This window comes from Tursiops truncatus, chromosome 11 (genome assembly GCF_011762595.2).
Source record: "Tursiops truncatus isolate mTurTru1 chromosome 11, mTurTru1.mat.Y, whole genome shotgun sequence".
NCBI classification, from domain to species: domain Eukaryota; kingdom Metazoa; phylum Chordata; class Mammalia; order Artiodactyla; family Delphinidae; genus Tursiops; species Tursiops truncatus.
Window position 1 is genome coordinate 30822179 of NC_047044.1, and position 26750 is coordinate 30848928.

Consider the following 26750-nt stretch of genomic DNA (forward strand, 5'->3'; position numbering starts at 1 on the left):
AAAATCCTATGGTAGATGTGGTGGGTACTGCTAAGTCTTGAAAGCTCTTAACTGTGACAGACCAAAACAGTGCAATCATAACATGGGGGAGATTTGCAATGGCGAGAAAAATGAAATATAGAGAGAGGGAAAAGAGTGGCAGTGACAGGGAGACAGATGCATCCGAGGGGCTGCTACACAAGCTGTTCACGCCCGGGGCGGGGTGGACAGGGAAAGATGGCTGTCTGTTCAGTAGTGATTTTCAGGACAGTGCAATGACTCTTCTACAGAGAATAAGGAGCACGGCGAAGAAACAAAGGTCAAAGTTGTTCCCCGAGACAAACCAAGAAGAAAACCATCCATCCTCTTTGGCTATAATCATTTCCAGAAGTCTTGTCTTTTTTTCTTCCCTTTCTTTTCTCAACCAATATACAACAAACTAACCCGTGAAGGCGTAGTTTCATTGTGTGCCTTTATTTCTAATTATATTCTAGAGTACTAAGGGGATGCATGGGGACCCTCCAATTTGGCTTTACTGCTATATCAGGGAGCACATTTCTTTTCATGTCACCGATGAACTGACAAGGGGTATTTTCTGTTGCTCATTTGGAGGTTGCCTGTGCCAGTGAAATAAGGGAGGTCGGTTATGATTTAGAGCTGTGTTTTGAAACTGTGGTAACCAGGATGTGACGTTCCCCCAAAGCTGGGCCCTTCAGGAGAGCTGAGGAGGGAGGGTCAGCTGGTCCTGGGAAGAGAGGGTGCCTCCCAGAAGGGGCCCAGCAGAAGAGAGAAAAGTCATTCTGGTTTTCTTCCGAGCAGCAGCTTTTTCTTTGTCCCCTGACCCCTCATACTGTCACATCCTCCTCCTTCCCTTGGTGACACAGCATTGATAAAAGATAACAGAAGAAGGGTTCCATAGATAGCAAAGAGCACCTGCACATATCTTTTGCAATCCTCAAAACAATGCTCTGGGGTATGACACCTTTCCCCCATTGTCTTGATAAGGAAACTAAGCTCGGAGACTTAAATGACATACCTGGGGTCACTCAGGTGGTAGGAAGCAGAGGCAGCACTAAAACCCAAGTATCTGACTGCAAGTCCAGAGTCTCCCAGTCTATCATCTGGATGCACCAGCTCCTGCATATGATTTTATGAAGTTTCTTGGCAATCTAGACCATATTGGCTTTTATGCCACTTATATTTCAAATAGCTCCAAGAAAATTTCAAAAAACAAGGAAATCCTAAAAGGGTAAAAGAACTAAGCTTACAGATTCCCATGCATTCACTATTCGTATCACCAAACAGAGCAAATAAAGACATAGCGCTTGTCATTCATGCAGGTCAAATCACAAATGGTGGCTGAAATTTAAAAGAACAAGAAAGGAATTGAACAGAGAAGATACAAGTCAAGATGGGGTGGGATGTGGTGGTGGGGAGAATGCAGACATTAGAGAATTCTGGTTCTGGAATCAGATTACCTGAGTTTCAAACCCAGTCTCATTGCTTTCTAACAATATGTCATTAGGCAAGTTGGTTCACCTCTATAAGCCTTGGTGTTCTCATCTGTTAAATGGTGATAACAATAGTATTTACCTTAGGGGTGTTAGATGAAATAATCCTTGTAGACATAAAGCTGACTTTGTATAAACGATAGCTATTATGATTTTTACATGAAGGAGCAGGCAGGGTCTGGTGTGAAGAGCCAGAATCCATGCCCTCTTCTCCATCTAGGTACATTTGGGGTCTTATAGGCAAGTTCTAAGGGTGTCCTTTCTGGAAGGGAAGGAAGTCACAGAAGGAATTTCTTGGCCTTTAACGGAAATAGTGAAAAAGGAGAAAAAAAAAAATCAAATGCACATATGTCCAATTTGCCTTGCTGCCAAACAGGTGATGCCCTGGGATGGAGGAAAGATGTCAGAAAGATAGAAAGTTCTTTCATCATCCCCCACCTCTCCAGCCCCCGCAGATCCACTGGGAGAAGGGAGGTTTCTGGTTGCCACTGTGATCGCCGGATCCTCTGGCGCCCAGCGGTTGCAGCCTGTGTATCTCAAGCTGTCCTCCCTTTGCCTCCGGTTCGTTGAGCAAAGTCCCTGCCGCCTGAAGCTCATCTGCTGCCCGAGGTCTCTTTTGCCCTCTGCCTGGTGCGGGTTAAACCTCGACTCCTGGCAGCTGCTGTTCCAGCCTCTGCGGAGGGCAGAGGCCCCCAAACAGCCTTCCTGTGCCAGGACCAGGTGGGCTTGGGAGGCGGGTCTGGGCTCAGGCTAACCCTGCCACCGCCTGCTTGCCTACGGCGTCTCTCCCCTGCTAGGCAGCTGCGCGCCTGCATTTGCCAAGAGGAAGAAGTGGGGGCCGAAAAGGCAAACACCTAAGAATTATTTCATCTTGTTCTTAAGATCCGCGGGAACGCACCCCAGGAAGCCTATGAATTATTCATTAAGCCTAATGGCGCGGTCACAAGGGAGCATTGCTGAGCTGCAATTAAGTGGTGCTTTAATTTGAGAAATATTTATCAGGGTGTAGCGTACAACGTTCATTCATATCTTTGTGAGAAACAATTTGATGGTAACTAAGGAGAAGAAAAACCAGAGCGGTTAGTAGAAAAAAAGCCTATTCTATGAGCAGCTTTCCTGGGCGGCTTGCCACTGGCTCCTGCCTTGCATCCTGATGTAAAGGATCGATTTTGAGCAGAGCACAATAGGTATCATTTGCCAAGGATTTGTTCTGGCCTGGAACTGCATTAAGGAGCGTTTGCACATGTATCATTGAATACTCACGCCACTGTCCCAATACAGTCTGAATCTCTTCCACAGGACCTCACACTGGTTCAGTATATTGATGGTATTATGCTGACTGGACTTGGTAAGGAGGAAGTAGAAACTATTCCAGCCACTTGGTAAGACACTTGTCTGCTAGGAGGTGAATCCCACAAAAATTCAGGGGCCTTCCACCTCAGTGAAGTTTCTAGGCATGCAGTGGTCTGAGCTATGTCAAGTTTATCCCTTCTAAGGTTAAAGTCTCCATTCCTGCAACCAAAAAATGACTTATCACGGGCCTCTTTGGATTATTGGAGGCAATATATATCTCATTTGAGTGTGCTACATCAGCGGAGAAAGCTGCTAGCAGCGAGCGGGGCTCAGAACAAGAAAGGGTTTTCCAACGGGTCCAGGCTTCTGTGTAAGCTGCCCTGCCATTGTCCCGCCAGCTAGGACATAAATTCCATGCTGTGTGCTACACGGAGAGAGATTTTGTCTATTTTACTGCCTATTTTACTGTATTTCTAGGACCTCAAACATTACCCAGCCCAAAGCACTCAAAAAGTATGCGCTGAGTGACTGAACATCCTATGAGGTAGCTGCTATTATTCTCCTCATTTTAGTGTTAGAGAGCTGGAGATTTCTAGAGATCAAGTTGCTCAAGATTGCAAAGAGTGAAAGACAGAACCTGAAACCAAACCCAGTCCAGCTGGGTTCAGTAGGACTCCCATTTTCAGCCAGGGAGCAAAGAGAAGCCCATACATCTTCTCTGAAATCATTCATTTGCTCAGCTCAGGTTCTGAGATCATCTTCTCTGGCTCTTGTGTGCAGCTCCTGGATAAAAGGCATACATAGAGCAAAATCTGAGATTCCTCCACAACCCATCTGCTCTGCAGAGGGCGCTCTAGGCAAATCTGGAAAATCAATGACTTCATTGGTGAAGTCCCTGTCTATGCTCTTCTTACTCATTTTTCGCACCCTGGGCTCCATTTATTTACCTGTTGCTTGGTTCTTAACATAGATAGGAATTTTCCCTGTTGTATGGTTTTCTTAATAATCTGTTAACTTTTATTGAATATTCTTTCGTGTGTTGGGTACAGTGCTAGATATTTCCCGTATGTTTTCTTATTTAACCAAGGAGAGCTCAAACAGACCCCAACATTTGGGGGAACTTGTAGTATTGGGTTGGCCAAAAGGTTCCTTCAGTTTTTCAGTAAAAATAAAAGACACATTTTTCATTTTCACCAAGAACTTTATTGAACAATGAATGTATTCACCATTTTGTTCCACTGCCTTCTGTCATTTTTCAACATCATAATTCCATCTTCCCAAAACTTTTTATCTTTTGAGCAAAGAAACTTTCCAGGTGCCTTTTACAGTCTTCCAGGGAATTGAAATTTTTTCCATTTTAAGAGAATTTTGTAAAGACCTAAATAAATGGAAATCCGAAGGTGCAATATCTGGTGAATAGGGCGGATGAATCAGAACTTCCCAGCCAAGCTGTAACAGTTTTTGCCTGGTCATCAAAGAAATACATGGTCTTGCATTACCCTCAGGGAAAATTATGTGTTTTCTGTTGACTAATTCTGGACGCTTTTTGTCGAGTGCTGCTTTCAGTTGGTCTAATTGGGAGCAGTACTTGTTGGAATTAATCATTTGGTTTTCCAGAAGGAGCTCATAATAGAGGACTCCCTTCCAAGCCCACCATATACACAACATCACCTTCTTTGGATGAAGACCGGCCTTTGGTGTGGTTGGTGGTGGTTAATTTCGCTTGCCCTGTGATCTCTTCCGTTCCACATTACTGTACAGTATCCACTTTTCATCGCCCGTTACAATTTGTTTTAAAAAACGGAACGTTTTCATTACATTTAAGTAGAGAATGGCTTGTGGAAATACTGTCAAGAAGGCTTTTTTCACTTAACTTCTGTGGAACCCAAACATCAAGATGATTAACATAACCACATTTGTACAAATGATCTTCAACCCTTGATTTGGATATTTTGAGTAGGTTGGCTATCTCCCGCGTGGTATACCGTTGATTGTTCTCAGTTAATGTCTCCATCTGATCACTATCAACTTCAACTGGTCTACCCAACCGTGGAGCATTGTCCAGTGAGAAATCTCCAGCAGGAAACTTCACAAGCCAATTTTGACACCTTCGATCAATCACAGCACCTTCTCCATACACTGCACAAATCGTTTTTTTGCATTTCAGTTGCGATTTTACCTTCCTTGAAATAATAAAGCATGATATGCTGAAGATGTTGCTTCTTTTCTTCCATCTTCAATATTAAAATGGCTACACAAAAATTTACCAATTTTGATAAGTTTTTTTAAAAATTCACACTGATATGACAGCTGTCACAATACAACCTAACAAACTTGTTTAGAATGAAGTTAAAGGCAACTAAGCACTACTAGAGCCACCTTACAGAAAAAAACAAGCAAACCTTTTGGCCAACCCAATATTTCCCAAACCATGTTGCAATGAATAATGTTAAACCAGGACTCTGCTGTGCTTGGAGAAATCTGGGCATTAAGGTAACTTGTGAATATTCATCCATACATCACATGGACCCAGCTCATAACCAAATGGATAGTAAAGAATATGGTGGCTACTTGGCTAAGAAAGACAGTCTCAGTCTCTCTTTATCCCTGATCCCCATTATTTTAATATATTTTAAAATGCAGTCTGGGGGCACAAGTTACCAGTGGTGATCATCTGTATAAATCAGACTTGTTAGAGGACTTTATTTCCTGATCACTTTCCCTGGCAGGTTACTGTAATGACTTGGAAACATTTCTAGTGTATGATAATAAACAGTTGATTTTTATTTCTCAAAATTCACTTTTCCCTAAAATGCATTTCCTGTTTCTCACCACCAACCTCTTATTAGCATCCCTTTAATACTTACATGCATAAAAGTAATATTAATAAGAATAAGAAAAATAAACCAAGCTCTTAGTAGTGTCAGGTACCATTTTACTATTGTATTACAAATAGTAACTCATTTAATATATCTGGCATCTCTGTGATTGTAGTTTGTATTATTACCATGCGATAAATGAGGAAACTGAGTCAGAGAGCGATTAAGTAGCAAAGCCAAGATTTGAACTCAGACAATATCGCTCCAAATTTTGTGTTCTTAACACCTATGCTATGAGATATGATTTTATCACATCAAATCTGTAGTAGTGACTCTTACATGCTATGCATTGCTAGATAGCTGGGACGACCTGCTATTTAGTGTCTCTAAAACTTTGTAAATACAGTCAGGAGTTTATGTATTTCTTTATTTGGTTGCACCAACTAACTTGCGAGATCTTAGTTTCCTGACCAGGGATCAAACCTGTGCTCCCTGCAGTGGAAGCAGAGTCCTAACCACTGGACTGTCAGGGCATTCCCAATATAGTCAGGAATTAATTGTTATTTATTAAAACTATCTTAAGAGTTACTGATTATGGATACAGTTTCCAGAAGTATTGCTGATAATGTCTTTTATTTCTAATAAATATCTATTTTTTTGTAAAAAGCATGTCTGTATGTTAGCGCTAATTCTCAATTATTTCGAGGAAGAGTATGGCTCACCCTATTTGATAGATGAATAAACTGTGAACAAGAGAGCCTACATAACTCATCCAAAATCATTCAGCTATTTATGGGCAGAGGTAGGACACGAACCCAAGTTAGACTGAGTCCAAAGCTGACATCCATTTCACTATATCTTACTGTCTTAGAGCTATACCTTGGTACAAAGACGAGTTCCCGTGCATATGAGAAAAAAGTTGAGTGGATTATGGGATGGTCTAAGGCTAACTCAATATTTTTCAGACTTTTGTGTCCATCACCAGAAGAGCCAGTTAAAAATTCAGTTGCTTTGGCCTCACCCCCAGAAATTCTGCTTCAGTATGTCTAGAGTCTTTATGTCTAGGAACTTTAGTTCCTAAGAGTTTATTGGCAAATTATTTTTCAAGGATCTGGGATAGCACTTCCCAATCCTGATTTATTTGATGCAGCTGGATCCATTAGTATGTAAACAATATATTCTGTTGATTAAAAATAAACCAGTTTCCTCAATTTGTTATAGGAATGTGGCATGGGGGGCATGGTGGGGAGAATTGGAGGTTTTCTGAGAAGGCAGGACTTTAAATCTTGGGTTCTTCTGCTCCGGTGGGTTCTTGAGCACACCCCTCCCACCCCACTTATCAATCCCCAGGGATCTCTTCTTTCTCTGAAAACCTATATCATTGGTTCTCAAAATGTGGTTACTGGAAGAGCAGCCTGAGCATCACCTAGGAAAGTATGAGAAATAAAAATTCTCCAGCCCCACCCCAGATATACTGAATTAGAAGCTCTGGAGGTGAAGCCAACTATCTATGGTTTAAGGAGCCCTCCAGATGATTTGAAATTATGCTAAACATGTAGAAGCAATGGCCGGCGTTATTTGCTACCAAGCCACCCATTTGGCATTGCATTAGTTTCCCAGGGCTGCCATAACACAGCACCATAATCTGCATGCCTTAAACAACAGAAATTCATTGTCTTACAGTTTCTGGAGACTAGAAGTCTAAGATCGAGATGTTGGCAGGGTTGGTTCCTTCTGAATGCTGTGAGAGAGAACCCGTTCTGTGCCTCTCACCTAGCTTCTCGAGGTTTACTGGCGATCTTTGGTGTTCTTTTGCTTGTAGATACATCACCTAGATCTCTGCCTTCATTTTCACATAGCGTTCTCCCTCTTTGCATGTTTATGTCCAAATTTTCCCTTTTTTTCATAAGGACACCAGTTATATTGGGTAAGGGGTCTACCCTACCTCATCTTAACGTAACTAATTACATCTGCAATGAACTTATGTCCAAATAAGGTCACTTTCTGAGGTACTGGGGGTTAAGAGTTCAATGTATGTGTTTGTTTGTTTGTTTTTTTGCTAGAAAATATTTTTATTTTATCTCCCATTTGATTGTTTGTTTAGCTAACTATAGAATTCTCAGTCCAAACTCATTATCTTTCCTAACATTCAAAGTATAGTTCTGTTGTCTTCTAATGTATGTGTTTTAAGGGGAACACAATTCAGCCCATCAGCCCACAACAGGCAGTTTTACTGATAAATGACTTGCTCTGTTGACACAGGAGATGGACATAGGCAAGCTATCCTCTTACCTGGTAAAAGTCTTTAACTCAGGCTTTCACGCACCTCACTTGATGTCCTAAAGCTCTACATCTAAATCCATTTTGCTTCAAAGATTGTCAATTTTTAGTGTAAATACATTTCATCTTTTTAAATTAAATTGTCAGATTATAAAATGGTTTAAAAGCAAATATACTGTCAAACATTGCTGATATCCCTGCTTTAGAATACTGATGACAATGATAATAATAGCTAACCTTATTGAGAGCTTACTATGTTCTTGGAAGTGTATTAAGTACTTTATGTACATATTTTCCTTACCACAATTTTATGACCCTATTATATCAATTTAGAGCAGAGGATGCCAAGGCTTAAAATGCTTAAATAGCTTGCACAAACCCATACAGCTACTAAAGAGTATTCCTGAGATTCCAACTAAGTTGGTTTATCAACTGTTCAGCTAATAACTGTACAATACAGTGAATAGAGTAAGAACATAAAAAGTGGCCCCTTATTGCAATGTTTTATGGCTTTTACAATTTCATGTGGGTGAGTGATGGCCTGCATTTGAGGTAGGTTGACCCTGCAGTGTTAATTGGAATGTCAAGTGAACATGCTGTGCTGGTCTACTTGAAAACATTGCCCCTGGGGCTCAACATAACATCTCAGTGATGCAGAATTAAATTGTTAAAAAAGGCACCTTACTCTCTGGTTCTGAGTTTGACTTTTTTAGATTCCATATATAAGTGAGATCATACAGTATTTGTCTTTCTATGTCTGGCTTATTTCACTTTGTGTGATGTCCTCAATAAAGCTGGATAAAATTAAATAAAAAATAAAAAGCCATCCTAACTGTTGGAGATATGATAAACCATGAGAAATGACCTACATAGACCATGAAAGAAATGTCACAGTTCTTTTGTGTTGTGGTAAAAAGGTCGCAAAATTTTCAAGATAACTAAAGGCAAATAAAAAACAATGAGAGACTTAGGTTACATGACAGATTATGCAAGCATCTACCTTTCTCCCAGCTCTAACTACCTAAACCTCTCTACCTCATCTCTGATTGACTATCAGGTAAACATAATTTTCTTTTCCCCTTCCCTAAAATCAAAAACACTTTTACGTTCCCCAATGAGATTCCAGCAACGCTGCTTAAAATTCCTGTGACATATTAAGGAGACTTATTTATAAAGTTCTTCTCTTTGGGGTTTTCCCCACAGATTGTTTTAGTGAATTTCCCACAATTGAATGAACTGTTGATGTTAGCATGCTCGTCCAGTTTAGACATTAAGGAGGTCAAAGCCTTTGGTCTATTTGGAATTGAGTAGACATGTTCTGAGAAGGTTCTCAGAAAATAGTACCTTGGAGCAGTGCTTCTCAAACTTTTATGTGTACTTCAGTCACCCAGAGTTCTAGTTATGCAGAACTTGGATTCTACCCAAACACTGAAATTTTGCATTTCTAACAAGCTCCCAGGTGATGCAGATAGTGCTGGTCCGTGGACCACACTTTGAGTAGCAAGGACTTGGAAGAGTGGTTTTCAAATCTGTCTACACGTCAGAATCACTGGGGCAACTTTTCTCTCTCTCTTTTTAAAACAGTGTAACAGTTCTATTGAGATATAATTCATATACCATAAATTCACTCATTCAAATTGCACAATTCAATAGCTTTAGTACATTCACAGAGTTGGGCAACCCTCAGCACAAGCAATTTTAGAATATTTTAATCACCTTCCCCCAAAACTTTGTGCCCATTAGAAGTGTATTCCCCTGTTCCCTCCACCAGCATCCTCCCCCCACCATATTTTAGGCAGCCATTAATCTACTTTCTGTCTCTCTATATTTGCCGATTTTGGCCATTTCATATAAATGGAATCATACAATATGTGGTCTTTTGTGACTGGCTTCTTTCACTTAGCACAATGTTTTCAAGATTCATCCATGTTGCAGCATGTATCAGCACTTCTTTAGTTTTTATGGGCGAACGATATTCCATCGTATGGATTAACCACATTGTATGAACGAATTCATTGTTTGATGGACATTTGGCTGTTATGAACAATGCTGCTACGGATATTCGTATACCAGTTGTTGTCTGGGCATGTGTTTTCCATTTTCTTGTATCTGTACCTAGGAGTAGAATTACTGGATCATGTAACTCTATTTTTAAACTTCTGGGGAACTGTCAGACTGTTTTCCAAAGTTCCTGTACAATTTTACATTCCCACCAGCAGTGTATGAGGATTCCAATTTCACCATATCCTTACCAACCTTTGCCTTTTTTCATTTTAGTTATTGTAACGGTTGTGATGTGGTATTTCTTTGTGACTTCAGTTTGCATCTCCCTGATTGTTCATTTATTCCTAGACTCTGCCCCAGATCTACTGGATCAGAATCTCTGAGAATTTGGGTTTGGAGAAATCTATAATTTTTACTAAACTCTTCAGGTGATTTTGATCATCAACCAGCTATCCGAAGTGCTTCGCATCCTAGCAGTTATCTCAAGGGAATTACTTTAGCCTTAAGGAGAAGTGATCTGTGTTGAAGATTTCAGAATTCTTTATGTCTCGTGACTTGATAAAGTAGATTAGAAAATGTATTTCTTTTAAGACACACAGATTAACAAATTGTAGATCTTCCAAATGAAATGGTCTCTTAAGGGCACATTGACAATTTTCCTGCTAGTAATAGATTTTTCAGCAGTGTGTGTATTCTTGGTAGAAATCTGATGTGGGAGTCTTCTCTGAAAATGATTACATGACTTTATAGTTTATTTATTTGAATGGCTAGTCTGTAACAGCTATGGTTTAAATGCCTACAGAACCCAGGAGCAATTAAGTGGGTAGCAGTTTAAAAGATACATGATATCTAAGACACTGAGTGATTTAGTGGATGTGTCAGGAAACTGGCAAAAGAAAATTCTTGTCCTGACTCTAATTTACCTTAGCTATTAGGCAAGTCACTCTCTCTTTTGTCAGTTGTCTCATATAGTGAGGTTAAAATAAATTACAGAGAATAAAATACTGACTTGGATAATTGTTTGTTTGCATCCTGTTGCCCACTTTTGAAAGCTACCATTAAAGTAGATACCAGTTATTTATTGAGGGTCTGCTATTTGTCAGATCTTGTGTTAACTGCTTCCTACATTTCTCATTTAATCATTATACCACTCCAAGGTAAATATTATTACACCCACTGTATAGATAAGGAAATTAACATACTTAGCAGCTAAGAAACTGGCTGAAGGATATACAACTATTAAGGGGTAGAGCTGGAATTTGAATCTGGTTGTTTTCAGACCTGGCTTTACATTTTTCAACTTGCCTTACAGAAAATATAACAACAACAAACAAACAAGCAATAATCAACCAAGCAAAAAAAGACTTCTCAAAAATGTGTTAAAAAAAATCTTATGTAATCCTACTACCCAAGAAGAAGTAGAGTTAACTTCCACTGTCCTGCTCAGTCTCTTTTCCCTGACTACACTGTGAAAGGAGGGACTTTTGTGCTAATGCACGTCTAGCAGACAATGGACAAGTAAAGGGAGCTGTGAGTAAATGGAGACAGTACAGATTTTGGAGATATATCGGGCATTATTTGAGACTTGCCTTAGCTGTGTGATTTTGGGCAAATTAATCTCTTGGGCCTCACCTTCCTCATCTGTTAATTGCTGGTTGCAATGCCTACCTCGTAAGCTTATGTAGTGATAATGAATAATGGTTAAAACATACATAACATAGAATAGGTACTCAATAATTGGTAGGTCGTAATAATGTTTACTGACTGAGATGTAACGGAAACATTGGTCCATGAGGACCACGTGACATGCAGCTCCTTAGGCCAAAAATCTAGTAATTATCCTCAGTTGCTCTCTTTCCCTCATAAATTGTATTCACTCCATCACCAAATCTTGCTAACTCTATCTTCAAATATGTCCCCAACTGGACCACTTGTTATCTTCAAGCCTATCACACCAGGGCAAGCCTCTCTCACCTTTCACCTGGCATCCCAACTGGTCAGTTTCTAGGCTCTTACAGTCTATTTTCCACACTGTGGACTGAGAGGTCTGTTAAAAACATAAACCAGCTTAAATCACTTCCTTGGTTAAAGTCCTCTAGAGGTTCTCCATTGCTCTTAGAATGGAACCCAAACTCCTCATCCAGCCAACATGGACCCCCACGATCTCCCACTATCTTCCTTTCTGAACTCATCTTTATCACTTTCTCCATCATGCGCCAGCTTTCATTTTGTTCCTCTCAGGATCACTAGCCCGTTTCCTCTCAGGTCTTTTTGACTTGCCATTGAAGTCATCGCCACGTTCCTTCTCCCCAGTCCTGGCTCACTTTGTTCATTTCAAATGTACCTTCTTTTTCCTGATCACCCATCAAAAATTTCACTCCCACCCGTTTCCCTTTATCCATTAATATGTTTTATTTTTTTGTACCATATATAATATTTTTTGATTGTTGACATATTTTTTCACATATAGTTGAGGAAACTATTGCTTGTATAACATAGTACACTCCATTTAAACAATTGCTGGTATAGCGCTGATAACTAGGGAGTAGCATAGTTTGAAAGGTCAATTAATTGCATGCCAGAGAGAGTACAAGAGAAGTCAGAGAAGGGAAAATACGGTGGTCTAAAGTCTCAAGTTCACAAGGAGCCAGAAGCCAGGTTCTTGATTGACGCTGGTTAGAATCGAAATGGTAAGGGTTGGGAGACAGGTCAAGAAGAGCCAGTGAGGCAATAAATTCATGGTGAATGGGAGACCAGAAGAAGCTTGATATGACTGGAGAAGGGTACCTGATTTGAAGAAATGAGTGTAATGCCTAGAAAGGGTGATGGAGGCATGTTGCCGAGAGTCTCAAATCTCAACTGCTAGACAGAGACACTGATGAACATTCCAGGAGCAAATGGTCTTTATATTCTCTATTTTCAGCTGGTTTCACTTATGTCTTACTGAGCTGCTAACATACAATCCCATGGGAGAAGCCTTTCATCTAGAACTGCTTAAATACCAGCGATTTGCTTTGGTGAGTTTTGCGTTGAGTTAAATGTGTGTCTGACAGTACCACAACAGTCCAGCCATTAAAGACAGAAGCTAAGTTGGGCTCCTCTGAGATAGAAAACAACAAAAACGGCTAGAAGAACAACCATGTTTGCTTTGGGACAGGCACTGCCACTCTGCAGTTTAAAAAAGGACCTTTTCATTCATCTAGCAAGACTTACACTATGCAAGCACACTTCCAATAGTAATGCTATTATCATAAAGAAAGCAAAGAGTTTTCTCTTTCCAGCTGCGGGCATACAGTGCTTTGCTACAGGCTGCTCTGATCATGAGAGGATTATTTGTTGTGACAGGAAAACATGTACATCTCTAACTCCTTCCTCAGCTCTCCTTTTCCTTTGGGGAGGGAAGTTTATCCTTTTCATATCTCTTGGAGAATCGAAGTATATGAAAATCAATGTGCCATGGATGAAGTTTTCCAAACGTCAAAAGCCAGGTGCCCTTGGGCACAGAAGGGACTGCCTGCCACCCAAGTGGTGCAAGCACGCTCCCCCACCCTGGCCTCCTCCCAGCAGGCAGGTCCTAGGCTGGTTAATGTGTTTTGAGGGCGTTTGGGAGCTAAAACAGATGTTTTACCAGAAGTATTTCTTCCTATTTGGAGGAAGAATAAGGGAACAGCGTGTGTTGTTGAACTCGTATGTTTGGGGATGGAAGGATGTTGGAAGCTATTGCTAAATCATTTCTTTCCTGAGGCGCCCGTCTACCGTGGGCTGGATAAGCTTTTCAGCTTGGACTTGAAAATCAAGTCTCGACAACAACCACCCATTCTGCTAGAGACCTGCTCTGTGTTTTTAATTTTAATTCTCTTGAGTATTTTGGTTATGCGCTAAACTGTGAAGTCAGAGCCCATATGTGTTGGGTGGGAGGGAGAGCAATATTTTATATGCATATATAATATATATGCATGTATATGTATGTCTCTATATAAACTGTATATATAAAATATGTAAAATAGACCCATCCACATATATATTTATAATACATTATGTATAATATGTATTCAGTATATATCTATATTATATGTATATATAAATTATGTAGTATGTATGTATATTTAAATGATTTTCTACAACCCTTGGGACCGTCGTGCAGTTTTCTTCTTTCTCCTCCTGTTTTCCATCAGCTCTGCTGAGGTTGTTTAAATGGGAATTCTCTGACTATTCCCCTTGACAGGGTGAGGGGCACAGATGACTGAGTTTTGGCCGTTCTCTTGGTGGCAGGGCAGGAAACACTGCAACCTACAGGAAGCTTCCTCGCTGGAGAGTCCTGTCTGGGGCACTTCCAAAGGGTGGGCTGGCTGCCCACGAGGCCGGGAATGGAAGCTCTGGCTTGGCCTGAGTTCATGGGCATTTTCCCCTGCTTACCTAGGGAAGTTCTGCTTCCAGTTCAATTTAGTAAGTGAATTATGTCCTCTTCCCCCAAACTCAGGAGTGGGGAGATGGAGATGCTACATTTTGTGCCCAGGTCACTTTCATGAGGTAAGATGTGTCCCTTCTCACAATATCGCAGGGCTCCCCCTGTGACTGGGTCCCCCTGCAGTTTTTAACTCTCAGAGCTGTCCACACTGAGTCTCCAGCAATTCGTCATTCACAGTTCAAGTTTTCCTGCCCCAGCACTGGCTGGATCCCCCTCTGTTCCTGTGAGCCGTGATTCCCTGTGTTTGCCTATCTCTCCAATCTTGGGGGCAGCCTTTTCCTCTCTGTCCTCCACTCTCTTACAGATACAAGAAGAGTTAATTTTTCAGTCTACTGAGCTTTTTTACTTGTTGTTAGGACAGAATGGTGACTTCTAAGCTCCTTACCTGCAGAACCAGAAACTGGAAGTCTTACTTCTATATGCCTGAATGTTGACTATTGAAGTTCATGGTAGCAGAATGAAGGGCTACAGGGTTAAACTCAAGGTAAGCATTTTCCTCCAGTTAAAGGTGCCAGGGAAGTTATTTCTGGGTAAAGGGGAGGAGGCAGTAGAAGTTGTTAGCGAAGTGAAGCATTTGGGTTCATATGGATTATAAATTGTGAAATACACAGATAGTTGAGAGTTGCCTGAACTTGAAATCTGCCTCCAGCTGTGATTTGCTTCTTGGGGGCCACTGAAATAGGCAATGAGAGTGACCCACTGAAAGAACTAAGAAAAGTTAACTTTTGATATTTCCATTAAGCAGAAGTTTTTTCTTCCATAGCTGAATCCTTAGGAGTTGGGCAATTCTTTCTGATAATGAATGTTTTCCCTACTGCTGGTTACATCCTTATAGCATGTGTTGGCTTGTGTTCTCTGGTGATGTAAGTGTCGGGGAAAGGCCATTAGCTGTGGAGGATAAAGACCATAGATATTCCCCCTCGTCCCTGTCAATTGTTTAGATGTTCATCTCAGTGTTCTGGGAGACCCAGTAGGAAGTTCTGGGAAATAATTCTGGGATAAAAGAAGTTTTAAACAATGCCCATTTCAAACACCAGAACACTGTAAATAAACCAAGCCTCCCATTTACTTCCCTTTTAGACATAAATACATCTTTTCCTCTTCTGGATCTTGTTGGTTCCCTCTTATAGGACCTCAAGCCTGCAACATCCTTGGCAGATTTAGTTTATCTCCGTTCTTCATCTAGTCTTTCCTCAGTCATCTGGCCTTCCTATTGCTCTCTTGATCCCGAAAACTTAGCCTCTGTGCACCAGTGTCAAACTGAATCTTGGCGATAGAGTTTTGGGTGAAGTAGAAAAGAATAGCTTTACTGCTTTGCCAGGCAAAGGGGGACACAGCAGGCTCACGTCTCTCAAAACTGTGTGTCCCAATCTGGGAGGATTTGGTGAGGAGTGTTATAGCAATAGTTCAAGGGTGCGTTGCCAATAATGATTGGGGTGTGTGCAGGGCCTGCACTCATTTAATCTGGCCTCAGGTGGTCTCTTAAAGAGCTTCTATGGTTCTTTTAATCTGGAATGAAGAATGCTAACATCTTCCATTGTTGGGGGTTTTAGTTCTGTAAAGAGCTCAAAGGTATTGTTATGTGTATCCCTTGAAGCAGAACCAGGACCTTGCCCCAAGGCTGCACTATTGTTTCTTGACTGCTCCTCCCTTGTCTCTGCATCTTCTCCTTCCCTGATTAGCAGCTGTTTGAATCTGCCCTTTGGAACTCAGAGAAGGTCATGGAGGCTGAAGTCTATTCCCTACAAACAAGAAACAGGGGACACGGAAAGGCTTCTGTGCCTAGGAGCCCCAAAGGGACCTGCTCAGTTTCACTCTTAGGCTATACACTCCTTCTTGCAATTGCTCGAGCAACAGACATCTGAATTTTAATGGGCATACTTGTTGATGTTCATGTGCACTGGTATTTAAGAACTACCATCTTAATCTATTGATTGTACTTTCTTAATATATTCATTCCCTTCTCTATAAAAGACAGAAGCAGGAATCTATATTGGTTAAGAACAAGAACGCTGGAGCTCTGACATTTAGTAGCTGGGTCAGTTCCTTAAACTCTATGCTTCCATCTCTTTATCTATAAAATGAGAATAATAAGAGTACCTCGTCCACAGAGGCTAAGAAAGATTAAATGAGTAAATATGTGTAAAGTATTTAGAAGACTGTCTTGCATACAACCAGCTATTATATTGCATAACAACTATTATCATTACTGAATCCTTCCTATCAACATTGAAAGCTATGCAAGACTCTCCTATTATCCTCTGTAGACCCTTTATCTCTCTCTTTCTGTAGTCACAATAATATCACCTTCCCTTTTTTATTATTTCCTCCACCAGATACTGTTCCCTTTCCCCAGCAGGGCTTTAGTACCAGATAAGATGCTTTTCTCAGCTCCACCCTTTAACCTAGTTATTTTCTACTCATTCTTCCACTGTCAGCTCACTGGTCCCTTTTGTAGGGAACCTTCAGACTAAGCAAATACCCCTGTTATGTGCTTTAAAATCCTTCATAGCATTTATCACAATCGTAATTTTATATTTATGTGTACAACTATTTGACTAATGTCTGTCTCCTCAACTAGACTGAAAGCTCCAAAAGATGTGGGATTCTGCTGATATTTCCATAAATGTTTCCCCAATGCTGAGCACTGGGCCTGGCACATAGTAGGTTCTCATAGGTCTTTGGTACATAAGTGATGAACAAATATGAATGTACATAAAAATCCTAAGGAGAGAGACAAGGCAGGGCTGCTGGTAAGTACTTCAACATTATTTAAAGAGTCTACCTTTGATATAAGACAGACCTGAGGACCAGTCTTCACTCTGCCATGTGCCAGCTATGTAATCTTGGGCAAGATTCTTAACTTTTCAAGGGGTTCCCTTTCCTCATCTGTAGAATGGCCATACCACTCTAGGGAAGTACAGTGTCTACCATACAGAGTTGTTATGGGGATTAAAGAGAAAATGCATGCATAGGTCTTACTACAATGCTTGGGCCAAAGCAAATGCCCTATAAATGTTCATTATGATGCAATGATAATGACCTTCCTCCTGTTAACAAAACTCCCTAGAGGTCCCCAGTCTTCTCAGTGGCTAATTTCAACCATGCAATCCTTAAGTGATCTATTATGCATTTCCCATCCCATCTTTACTCACAGCAAGGAGACTGCGATGCCTTGGATATCTCCTGCACAAACTGGTCAGAGTTTGCTCTACCCCTTGCCTACTCTTGCTGTCTGTCACTGCTTCGACCTGCTCAGCGTGCCTGGTATTTTTTTCTGCTGCTAACGCCAAGGCATGCTCCTCTATGCACATTCAGCAATTGCCAGGGCCTTTGCCAGAACTACTCTGTCATCTTCAGTGCCACCCCTGCCACTTCCTTTCCTCAGAAGGGTTGGGCTCCCTCTTTCCTTTACTGCAGTTGGCAGAATAGAAAAAGGAATGAAGCCTGACCCCCTCGGAGCGAGATGAGCGATCTGTGAGGCACAGCTTTTCTAATGCGTCCTTTGTCCTTTGTGCTTTGAGGTTTCCTCTCTCCAGGGCATGCCTCGGAGGGCCCAGGCAAGTAATGTCACGATCTTCCCGGAGATCCTAGATGGCGGCTCTGTCTCCCTACATCAGTGAGGTTGGGGGCAGTGAGAGTGACAGGAAGGAGTGTCAACCCTAGGAAACTTGGAGCAACTATTGTGCAAGCTCTCTTTCACCTCTAGGACATGCACCTTTTTTCTCTCCCCCCAACCCCTAGGCCAACTTTCTCTCATGAAGAAAATCCTTCTTCCTCTTACAAAGTAGTCTTGCCCTGGTCCAAGGGCATTTGCAAATCAGCCAGGGCTATTCAGAGGGGCCCTGAGCAGTTTTAAAGTCCTAGGATGCCCCCACTTTATACAATAAGTTTTATGTTATATTTTTTATTTTCACACTAAGGAACATTTGGTTCATCCCTTCCCTTGACACCTTATCCACGACACTCTCCTTTCCATTTATTTGGTGAGGGTTTTTTTGTTTTGTTTTGTTTTTTGCAGTAGCAATGGGAGTGGGTAAGGCAGGTAGATTATATGCTCTTTTGCTTCTCTGAAGTGGCCTTGAAAAAGTTTGAAAATCACAATTTGAGGAACACATCAGGGAGGAAAATTCACTCTTGCCAGACCTCCTGTGAGGAATGAATAGCAATAGAAATAGTCAAATGATCAGTGTTCTACCTAAATTTTGTTAATCTTTTCCCAAGGTAAAGTGCGTACAATTATTTTTTACAGGATGCTTTGCTGATCTTTCTTTCAAGGACAAAAGATTTGTAGTCTGAGCAGCTGGATCACTTCCTCCCACTATTTTGTCCTTGGAGACATTTGGCCCATTAAAAGGAGCCCACGGATTCCATTTCAACAGATGCATCTCACATTTATTCAGGATATAAGTGATAGGGTGACTCATTGTGCTGCTAATACAATTACAGTCTTTGTTGTTTTAGAATCATATCTTGATTCCATATAGGCAAAGAGATTTATCATTATACTCTGTTGTAAAGAAAGACTAAAAGGACAATATATGTGTAACATTGTCAGCGAAACTGGAATGTTCCTACTTGAGAATAAAATGAACAGTTTGTCATTTGATTCACAGCCTTAGGTGAATGCACATAGAATGTGGGCTTTCTGAAATTCAGTATAAAGCCAGGGACTCCTGGGTTTGTAACACTGGAAAACCTATAATGAGGTGCTCTGGGTAGCTGGTTGTTGAGAAATAAAAAAGAGAGAAAGAACTCTTATTCCCTTTCTTATATGTTTTGTACAAATTCTATCTCTACGTGAGTAAAATGCAAGTACTGGTAAGTACAGTATTTGAATTTTACTTTTGATCGCTTTTGGACAAACATGTACATACATTTAAATTCTCCAAAGCAAATTTTTGAAAAAGCTTTATTATTAAGGCAATTCTGTTTCTCCTTCAACAATGTCTGTCCCTTCCCTTTCTTTCTTCTACTACTTTTAGCTCCCAGTTTCTGTAGGGGTTCTTGAGGCAGCAGGAAGAGTGAATACAGCTGCCTACTCTTCCTCAAACTACTTTCCTGGGGCCAAAAGTTTCATTCAGGAAGTGAAAGAAACAAGGTACCTACCTGACCGGGGGGGTGGGGTGGGGGTGGGGGGGTGGGGGTGGGGGAGGGGGGGTCTTGTCACTGATAAGCAGGAAAAACATCCTTGTGAGTTTTCTCTAAGGTCTGAATTTAGAAGTAATTTAAGCAGATGAGAATTTGAATCTCAGCTCTGCTATTTACCAGTTGGGTGACCCAAAGCAGATTATCCTCTTAGTGAGAAGTAGTTTACATAATATGGCATCACAGTTCTACTCTCCTTAGAGGATCATCAAAGGATTCTGAATGATGTCACACTGACTGGTGCATACTTAGTACCCAGTAAATGTTAGCTATTCTTTTGCTTTTAATCATTATACTCTCAGGACTAACTGGTAGCCAAATGCATGAGAGTTATGCACTATTTGGAAGCCAGCTCCAGTTAACCGAGTGAGAAAAGAGGTGGAATATAGTTTTTGACATACGACCTGTTATTTGATCTCTGGTGGGCTAGTTAACCTCAAATCCGAGGAACTGTATACCAATCATAGGACTGGGTTTTGATTAAGGTTATATTAACCATGATTTGATTCAACAATGAACAGACAATAAGAGCATGTCATAGGTTAAAGGAATTAGGAAGAAGTAAGAGAATCCTTGACTTAAGATAGGCAAAATGTTGATATTTTGTGCTCAAGAGGCAGTGTTGTATAACAGAAAGCCATATGCTTTGGAACTAGAGAGAGATGGGTTCAGATTCCAACTCTAAGAGGTACCAGTTGTGTAAATTTAAGGAAAATGTTTCCTTTTTTTTTTTTTCCTGTAATATGTGGATAAGCATACTTACTTTGGAGTATCAAAAAGATTGAATGGATAGCTCATTTTAAAGTACTTACTAATACCATGCTAGGCATATAGTAATTTCTCAGAAAGTGTTAGTGCTTTTTTTTCTCCCTGTTCTCACCTCTTTAATGATGCATAAAGCTATGATTTGACACCAACTCTAAATGTGGCTCCTACTCTGTCCTAAAGAGCGTTTTCTCTGCTGGCTCATGATCTGATTTGCTCATTGCCTGAGAAGCCCTCTCTCCTCGCTGGCTTTGTCTGCTCAAGCCTGACACAGCCCATCTTAACTAAGTGTTAGAAGAAGTCAGATCTTTGTCTCAGATGAATTTCTAATCGATGACATATAATTCTACCTAGAATTGCATTGGTTGGGGAATGTCTCTTCAGCTACACCATGTAGGTGAACCTTTACGTATATATTACCTGTAACAGCCACTTGGGATTTATTTTTTTTTTTTGAAAGTAGGTAAAGCATAAATCATGAATTAATAAAATACTCTGACAATGAAGCTGCTTCTGCATCTGACTAAGGGGGATTAATTCTCCATAGCCATGACTGAAAGAAATCAGATTATAGTTTCAACAAAATAGTAAACTGTGGTTGTTTCTTTCTTTCCCTCTCAGTTTGATGTTCTGGTGATTTTGTATTACAATCCACAGTCCTGGTGCCTGCTTTTAAAATGAAGTTTTATCAGTACACAGCTGCACTCATTCATTGATGTGTTGTCCATAGATGCCTTCAGGCTACAAGGTAGAGGTGAGTAGTTGCACAGAGAATAAACCATGTGGGGCCCCCAAAGCTGAAAGTATTTACTATCTGGCCTTGTACAAGAAAAGTTTGCTGACACTTGTAAAGAATTAGAAAACTATTTCTGTGTTAACCTATGCTTGGGCTCTCTTTAGATGGAACCTGGGGCATAGGGTGAATGGTTTCTAGAATAGGACACAGTAGGTCTGTAACAAATGGCAATTGAATTAAATATCTACAAAGCATTAGTGTTGAAAAAATGTTAGTAGCAATTCTTAGCATAATGACATTAATTGGTTCTCACTGAACACAGAAGAGTGATCTCTATTGTTAAAGAAAGGTTTGGCATCATTGAAAATGGACACTCTCATGAATCCAGTTGAGGCGAAGGAAGGGTGAAAACTTCATAACTAGAGGTCGCTGAGCTCCACCCAACTGTCTGGTGAATTCCCATGGTGTCAGGCCACTGTGAAGCCTTGCTCATGAACGGAAGGCCATTTTTAAATTTTTCCTGCTAGTAAACGTTCAACACGAAGCCTTCCTGCCTTTTCTCTATCCAAACATCTCACTTTCCCCAGGATCAGCGTGACTCTGTCCAGTCCCTGTCACAATGCTGTGGCAAAGAAATGGAAAAACTATTCAAGTTGAAAAATTACACCAACTGGTAAAATGTAGCTGGCTCAGTACAGTTAAAATGTCACGCATTTGTAGCTTCATTGAACGACTTTACTTATCCAGAAGGAGCTCCAACTTCTGGTCTAATGGGGCTTTGGTGGCTAACTCTATCCAGCCAGAGCTGTATGTTGACTCTTTGTGTTCAGTTGACCCTCTCCCAAGCCTGGGAGTGTGGGAACCAGTACCTGGGCAGAGCTGAGCCTAGACCACACACTCATTTCACAGAGCCCATTAAACGGTTATCATATGATGCTATGTTACTCCTCCTGTTGACCTTGCCCTGAACGGCTGTGTGTCGAATTACTAATTATCCCTGCAGCTTTGCTACCTAAATGCCAGTTAATTTCCACCTCCACTTTTGGAAGCCACACTGCTCAGACAGAGCCACTGCAGTAACCTCAGGAGCTAGCCGTTTCTTGCAAGGCAGTGGGATGCCATCTACCACCACTGTAACCGTTACCACCAAGAGATGTTTTCTTAAGTACACAACAATAGCTAAAGACCAGAAAAAAAAAAAAGAAAGAAAGAAAAGAAAAAGAAAAAGCCTTGCATTCACTATTCAGCTCTGCACCGTTCTCATGCTTCAGTTTCATGCCTGGTCAACACTGGACACTTGCCTGTGCTGTATGGAAACAACAAGTCACCATCTGGGGGTTTCATCATCTTACTCAGAGGCAGGCGTGTCTCTAAGGATTATGCTTTGCCTACTTGGCACGGAAATCCTGCTTTAGCTTCAGTGATTAGCAAATGTAGGGACTGATTTCCCTCAGTCTAGACCCCAAAGACTGGCCCAGACAGACACAGGAATTCCCATGAAAACCCTCTAGGCTGCAGGCCATGATTTACCTTCTGTTGTAATTTTCTTGCTAGGATATTGCTAGTAAGGTTTTGCAAATCTTTCAGTTTAAATTGACCCATTAATCTGGGATTACAAAGTGTTAAAATCACGCTCATATTTGAAGAAGATAACTCAGGAGCACTGTAGGTCACACAGGAGTGGGCAGTGGGCGTGGGCTGGAAGAACAGTTAGGAGGCCGATGATCATTTTTTTGATTTAAACATTATTTTCTATGTTAAAATTATTTGTAGCCGTCAGAAAATAATGGACTACATGGATCTCTCACATATGGCTAAATTCAAAGGGCTTTGATTTTAAAATAAGAACCCAGGTTTAATTGATTCTTTCGTCAATCAACACTAAAATCAAGGCAAGGGTCTTAACCTAAGTAGTGTTTGTTGTTTTATTGGGTGGTTTTTTTTGGTGAATTTCCTAGTTGGCTTTCGAATTACTGACATGTAGTTACCTACACCAAGAAATAAACAAAAAGATGCTTATTTTTATGAATACAAAGGGCAGTATTACTTTATTCATTTCTTCTTTAAACATTTATTGGGCTTCTGCCACATACCTGGCACTGTGCTAGGTGCTGGAAATACAACAATGAGAAAAATTACATTCTGTTCCTCCCTCATGAGGTGATAGTACCTCCTGAGACATGATCAATTAGAATTAATGTGTGTAAATTCACACATTAAGCAACTAAAAACATAATAACTTTACAAATGACTGTTTAGTGACACTATTTCCTCTACATTAAGACACCAATTTTTTCTAGTTTATTACAACTCAGCAAAGCTTTTTTTTTTCTATCAATGTCTTTTAATTAGGAAGATAACTCTACTTTTTGGAGAAAACTTTGGAATACTTTTCTGTTTGGAAATACATTTCCCATCATTAGTTTTTATTTCAAAACTCTTCTTTTATGATTGAAGTTATACTTTCTCCCAACCTATCTTTCTGGCCTTATCTTTCATTATTCCCCCTTCCTGCTCAATGCTCCAGTCAAACCAGGCAGCTTCTCTTCTACTAAGATGGCTGACCTTTTCCCATCTCCCTATCTTTGCTCACCATGTCTTCTTTGCCTGAAATGCCCTTCCTCCACCTACCAACATCTCCACCTGCCTAATCCTACTCAGTTCCAAGAGCCGGCCTCTATGCCATCTCCTTTATGAAGATGTGCCTGCAGAAGAGGGAGTTAAGCTTTCTGTTCTCCTCCGAACAATTAGAGCACTTTTTACTTCTCAGCAATAATGCAGGGCCAATAACATATGTGTATATTTCTCTTCTTTTCTATTGGCGTGTCAGCTTACAGAAAGCAGGAATAATACCTTACTTTTATTACATTGCTTATAAAAACTTTTAATTTATTTATATATTGTAATAGGTAATTATAATTACATGTAATATAATTGTACTACATGTGATTATAATAATATATACTTATCATATTAATATAATATATAATTATACAATTACAATTATATTTTTATTTGTAATAAATAAGTTTTATTACCTCAGTTATCCATGAAGACATGGCACCAATATTTCTTGAGAACTTCCTATGTGTCAAGTTCCACGCAAGGCTCTGGAGATATAGATACCCTTACTCCCCATCTTACTGGTGGGCATTAAATACATGGATGCTATAAATATGGTATTTGTGTGATACCAAGTTAATGCTCAAATACTCTTCAGATCTGGCCCAATTCTTGACCTGTGTTGGAGGTGAGGTCCCAGAGGCCATGGGAATGAATATTTTTTAGGGGTTTACACTCTCTGACAGTGCTTGTTTTCAGTGGTATCTGACTCTTTATATACCTTGCATCATGAAAATTTGGTTAGGTCAACACTGGATCACCAGGAGAGAAGAGTTGGGCAACTCTTCAAACTAGCAGCTGCAATTTGCAATCAGGCCCAGAGGTGTAGCTTCTGCGACTGTCCAGGCTGCCTAACTGCCTTTTCCAGTCATGCAGTAGCGTGGCAAAGCTGGAAAAGTATAGGCTGCTTTGGTGTTAGACTTGCCTTTAGTATAGACACAGCTTCACCCATAACTAGAGGGAAAGCTTTGGGGGGGGGGTGCCTACTTCATCTGTAAAATAAGATAGTAATACCCTCCTCAGTGAAGATAAGTAAAATATGTAAACTCTAGTGTCCATAACTATGTCCATAAATTATGTATGGTCTGTAGGCCAAATCTGACCTGCTGCTTGTTTTACAAATAAAGTTTTGTTGGAACACAGGGACACCAAGTTATTATGTATTTTCTATGTGTCTGCGTAACATAGGCAGCACTGAATAGTCACAACCAAGACGGTATGGCTCATGAAGCCTAAAATATTTACTATCTGGCCTTTTATAGACAAAGTTTGCTGATCCCTGGACTAGAACACAGCCCTGCACCTGGAAGATAGTCAATAAATATTAATTGTCATAATTATTCTCTTTTTCACCAGACCTAATCTGGGTGAGAGTGGAAAAGAAAGGCTGGAGAAGAGTTGGCAGGAGAGGGACTAGGGTGGCTAATCTTCTCTTTCCACTTATTGGAAATTCAAATTGGAATTGAACTTGAGTCTGGGACTGAAACTTAATAGAGACCTGAAGAAGTAAAATTTCTTTCTTTTTTTTTTTTTTCCTTATTGAAAACTGTCCAAAACTTTTTCTGGACAGTTTTCTGGTCCCCAAACTTGTTCTTTCCTCTTGGAAAGCACTATATGTCACTGTTGAAGTTAACAGTTTGTTCTTAATAATGGTTATCATGGGTAGAGATCATGAAAATCTTCCATCAGAGCATAGCACTGCCATTCCAGGCAGTTTTTGCCTGTGTTGGTATTGATTTCAATTAAAACAAGTTATCTGAATCACTGGGCTTCCTGTTGGCTGCACTCATTGCCCAGTGATGCAAATGGAAAGCCTGTTTCAAACCTATGATATCTGGTTACTTACAAGGCCCAGGCAGCTGGGGTATAAACAAACCTCAAGCACCAATCAGTGTAGAAGGAAATGATCTTCATTTGCCCTACATGATGTCATCCATCTTGAGCCTGACAATTTTCTAACAATTATTGACTGTGAGGCCAGGCAAATCTTACAAATTCATCTTATTCCTTATCAGGGCAGGTAGTCAAGCGTATCCCAAAACATTTGATTTGGTTCAATGCCTTGTGTAGATATCCTTTCCTTCTCTCTCTCTCTCTCTCTCTCTTTTTTTCCCCTCCATTATGTCAATCTCTGTGGGAGGAGTTTGTGTGTTTGCACAAAGCATAGCATGATGGTCTTCTGTGTCTGTGTGTTTATTCTGCGGGTGAGCATTTGAAAGGCTTTTCTCTTCTACTTGTTAGCTTACAAATAGCCTAACCCAGTGATCAGACACCTTCATTTCACATAATGATTCAGCAATTTGTGTCAGAACGGTTCTTTATAATAGCAAAACAGACCATCATTTCCAAAGATACATGGCACATGAGGCCAAATGTATAGAACATGTTGTAATTTGTGCTTCTGTAAATTCACATATTTGAATCACTGCCTTTAAGGCTTGTGTACTAGATCAAGTCACCTAGCTAGAAAGTGAGCCTAAGTCACTGTGGAACAGATTGACTGTTTTTTTCCCAAATTGCCTTCTTTCGGACACGTAGCTAGACGATATTTCCTAGCCTCCTTTGCAGTTAGGTGCAGCTTTGTGTCAGAGTTGTGGTCACTGGATGAGGTAGAAGGGATATACACCTTTTTCAGGCCTAGGCCATAAAATCCTCCTAAATGCAATCCTCTAATCTCTTTACTGATCTTACAGCTGAATAGAGAGGACTCCAAGGACATACAGGAGGGAGACATGGCGAGATGGAAGGGGCCTGGGTTCCTGAATGTGAAGGTGGAGCAGATCTCCTAGCCCCACACTTGCCATCACCAGCCCATATTGCACTGTGATGAGATCTTTTGTGCCACTCTTACCATCACCCCACACTGGACTGTGATGAGAACAAGCAAACATTTATTGTAAGTCACTGAGTTTTGGGGTTGTCTGTGATAACAGTGAGTCTAGCCTGACGAATGTACTGGCTGTCATTCTTCTGTGTAGCATTGTTAATTTTTAGTCATCATCTTCACAAATGCAATCACTTTCATGACATTATATTTTGCTGTATTGTATGAAATAGATGATATGCTATAAAGGTGTTTAGAAATGTGAAGATGTGTGGGCATATTCATTGAAAATAAAAAGGCT

General features: G+C 40.5%; 1 long non-coding RNA gene across 1 annotated transcript; it reads left to right on the top strand.

Annotated features, from left to right (window-relative positions):
- Positions 1–17744: 17744 nt before the first annotated feature.
- Positions 17745–26750, top strand: LOC109552921 (uncharacterized). The gene is made up of 4 exons (XR_002179832.3): positions 17745–17914; positions 19340–19455; positions 20889–21021; positions 26319–26750. It is a non-coding gene; the product is annotated as an uncharacterized lncRNA (long non-coding RNA).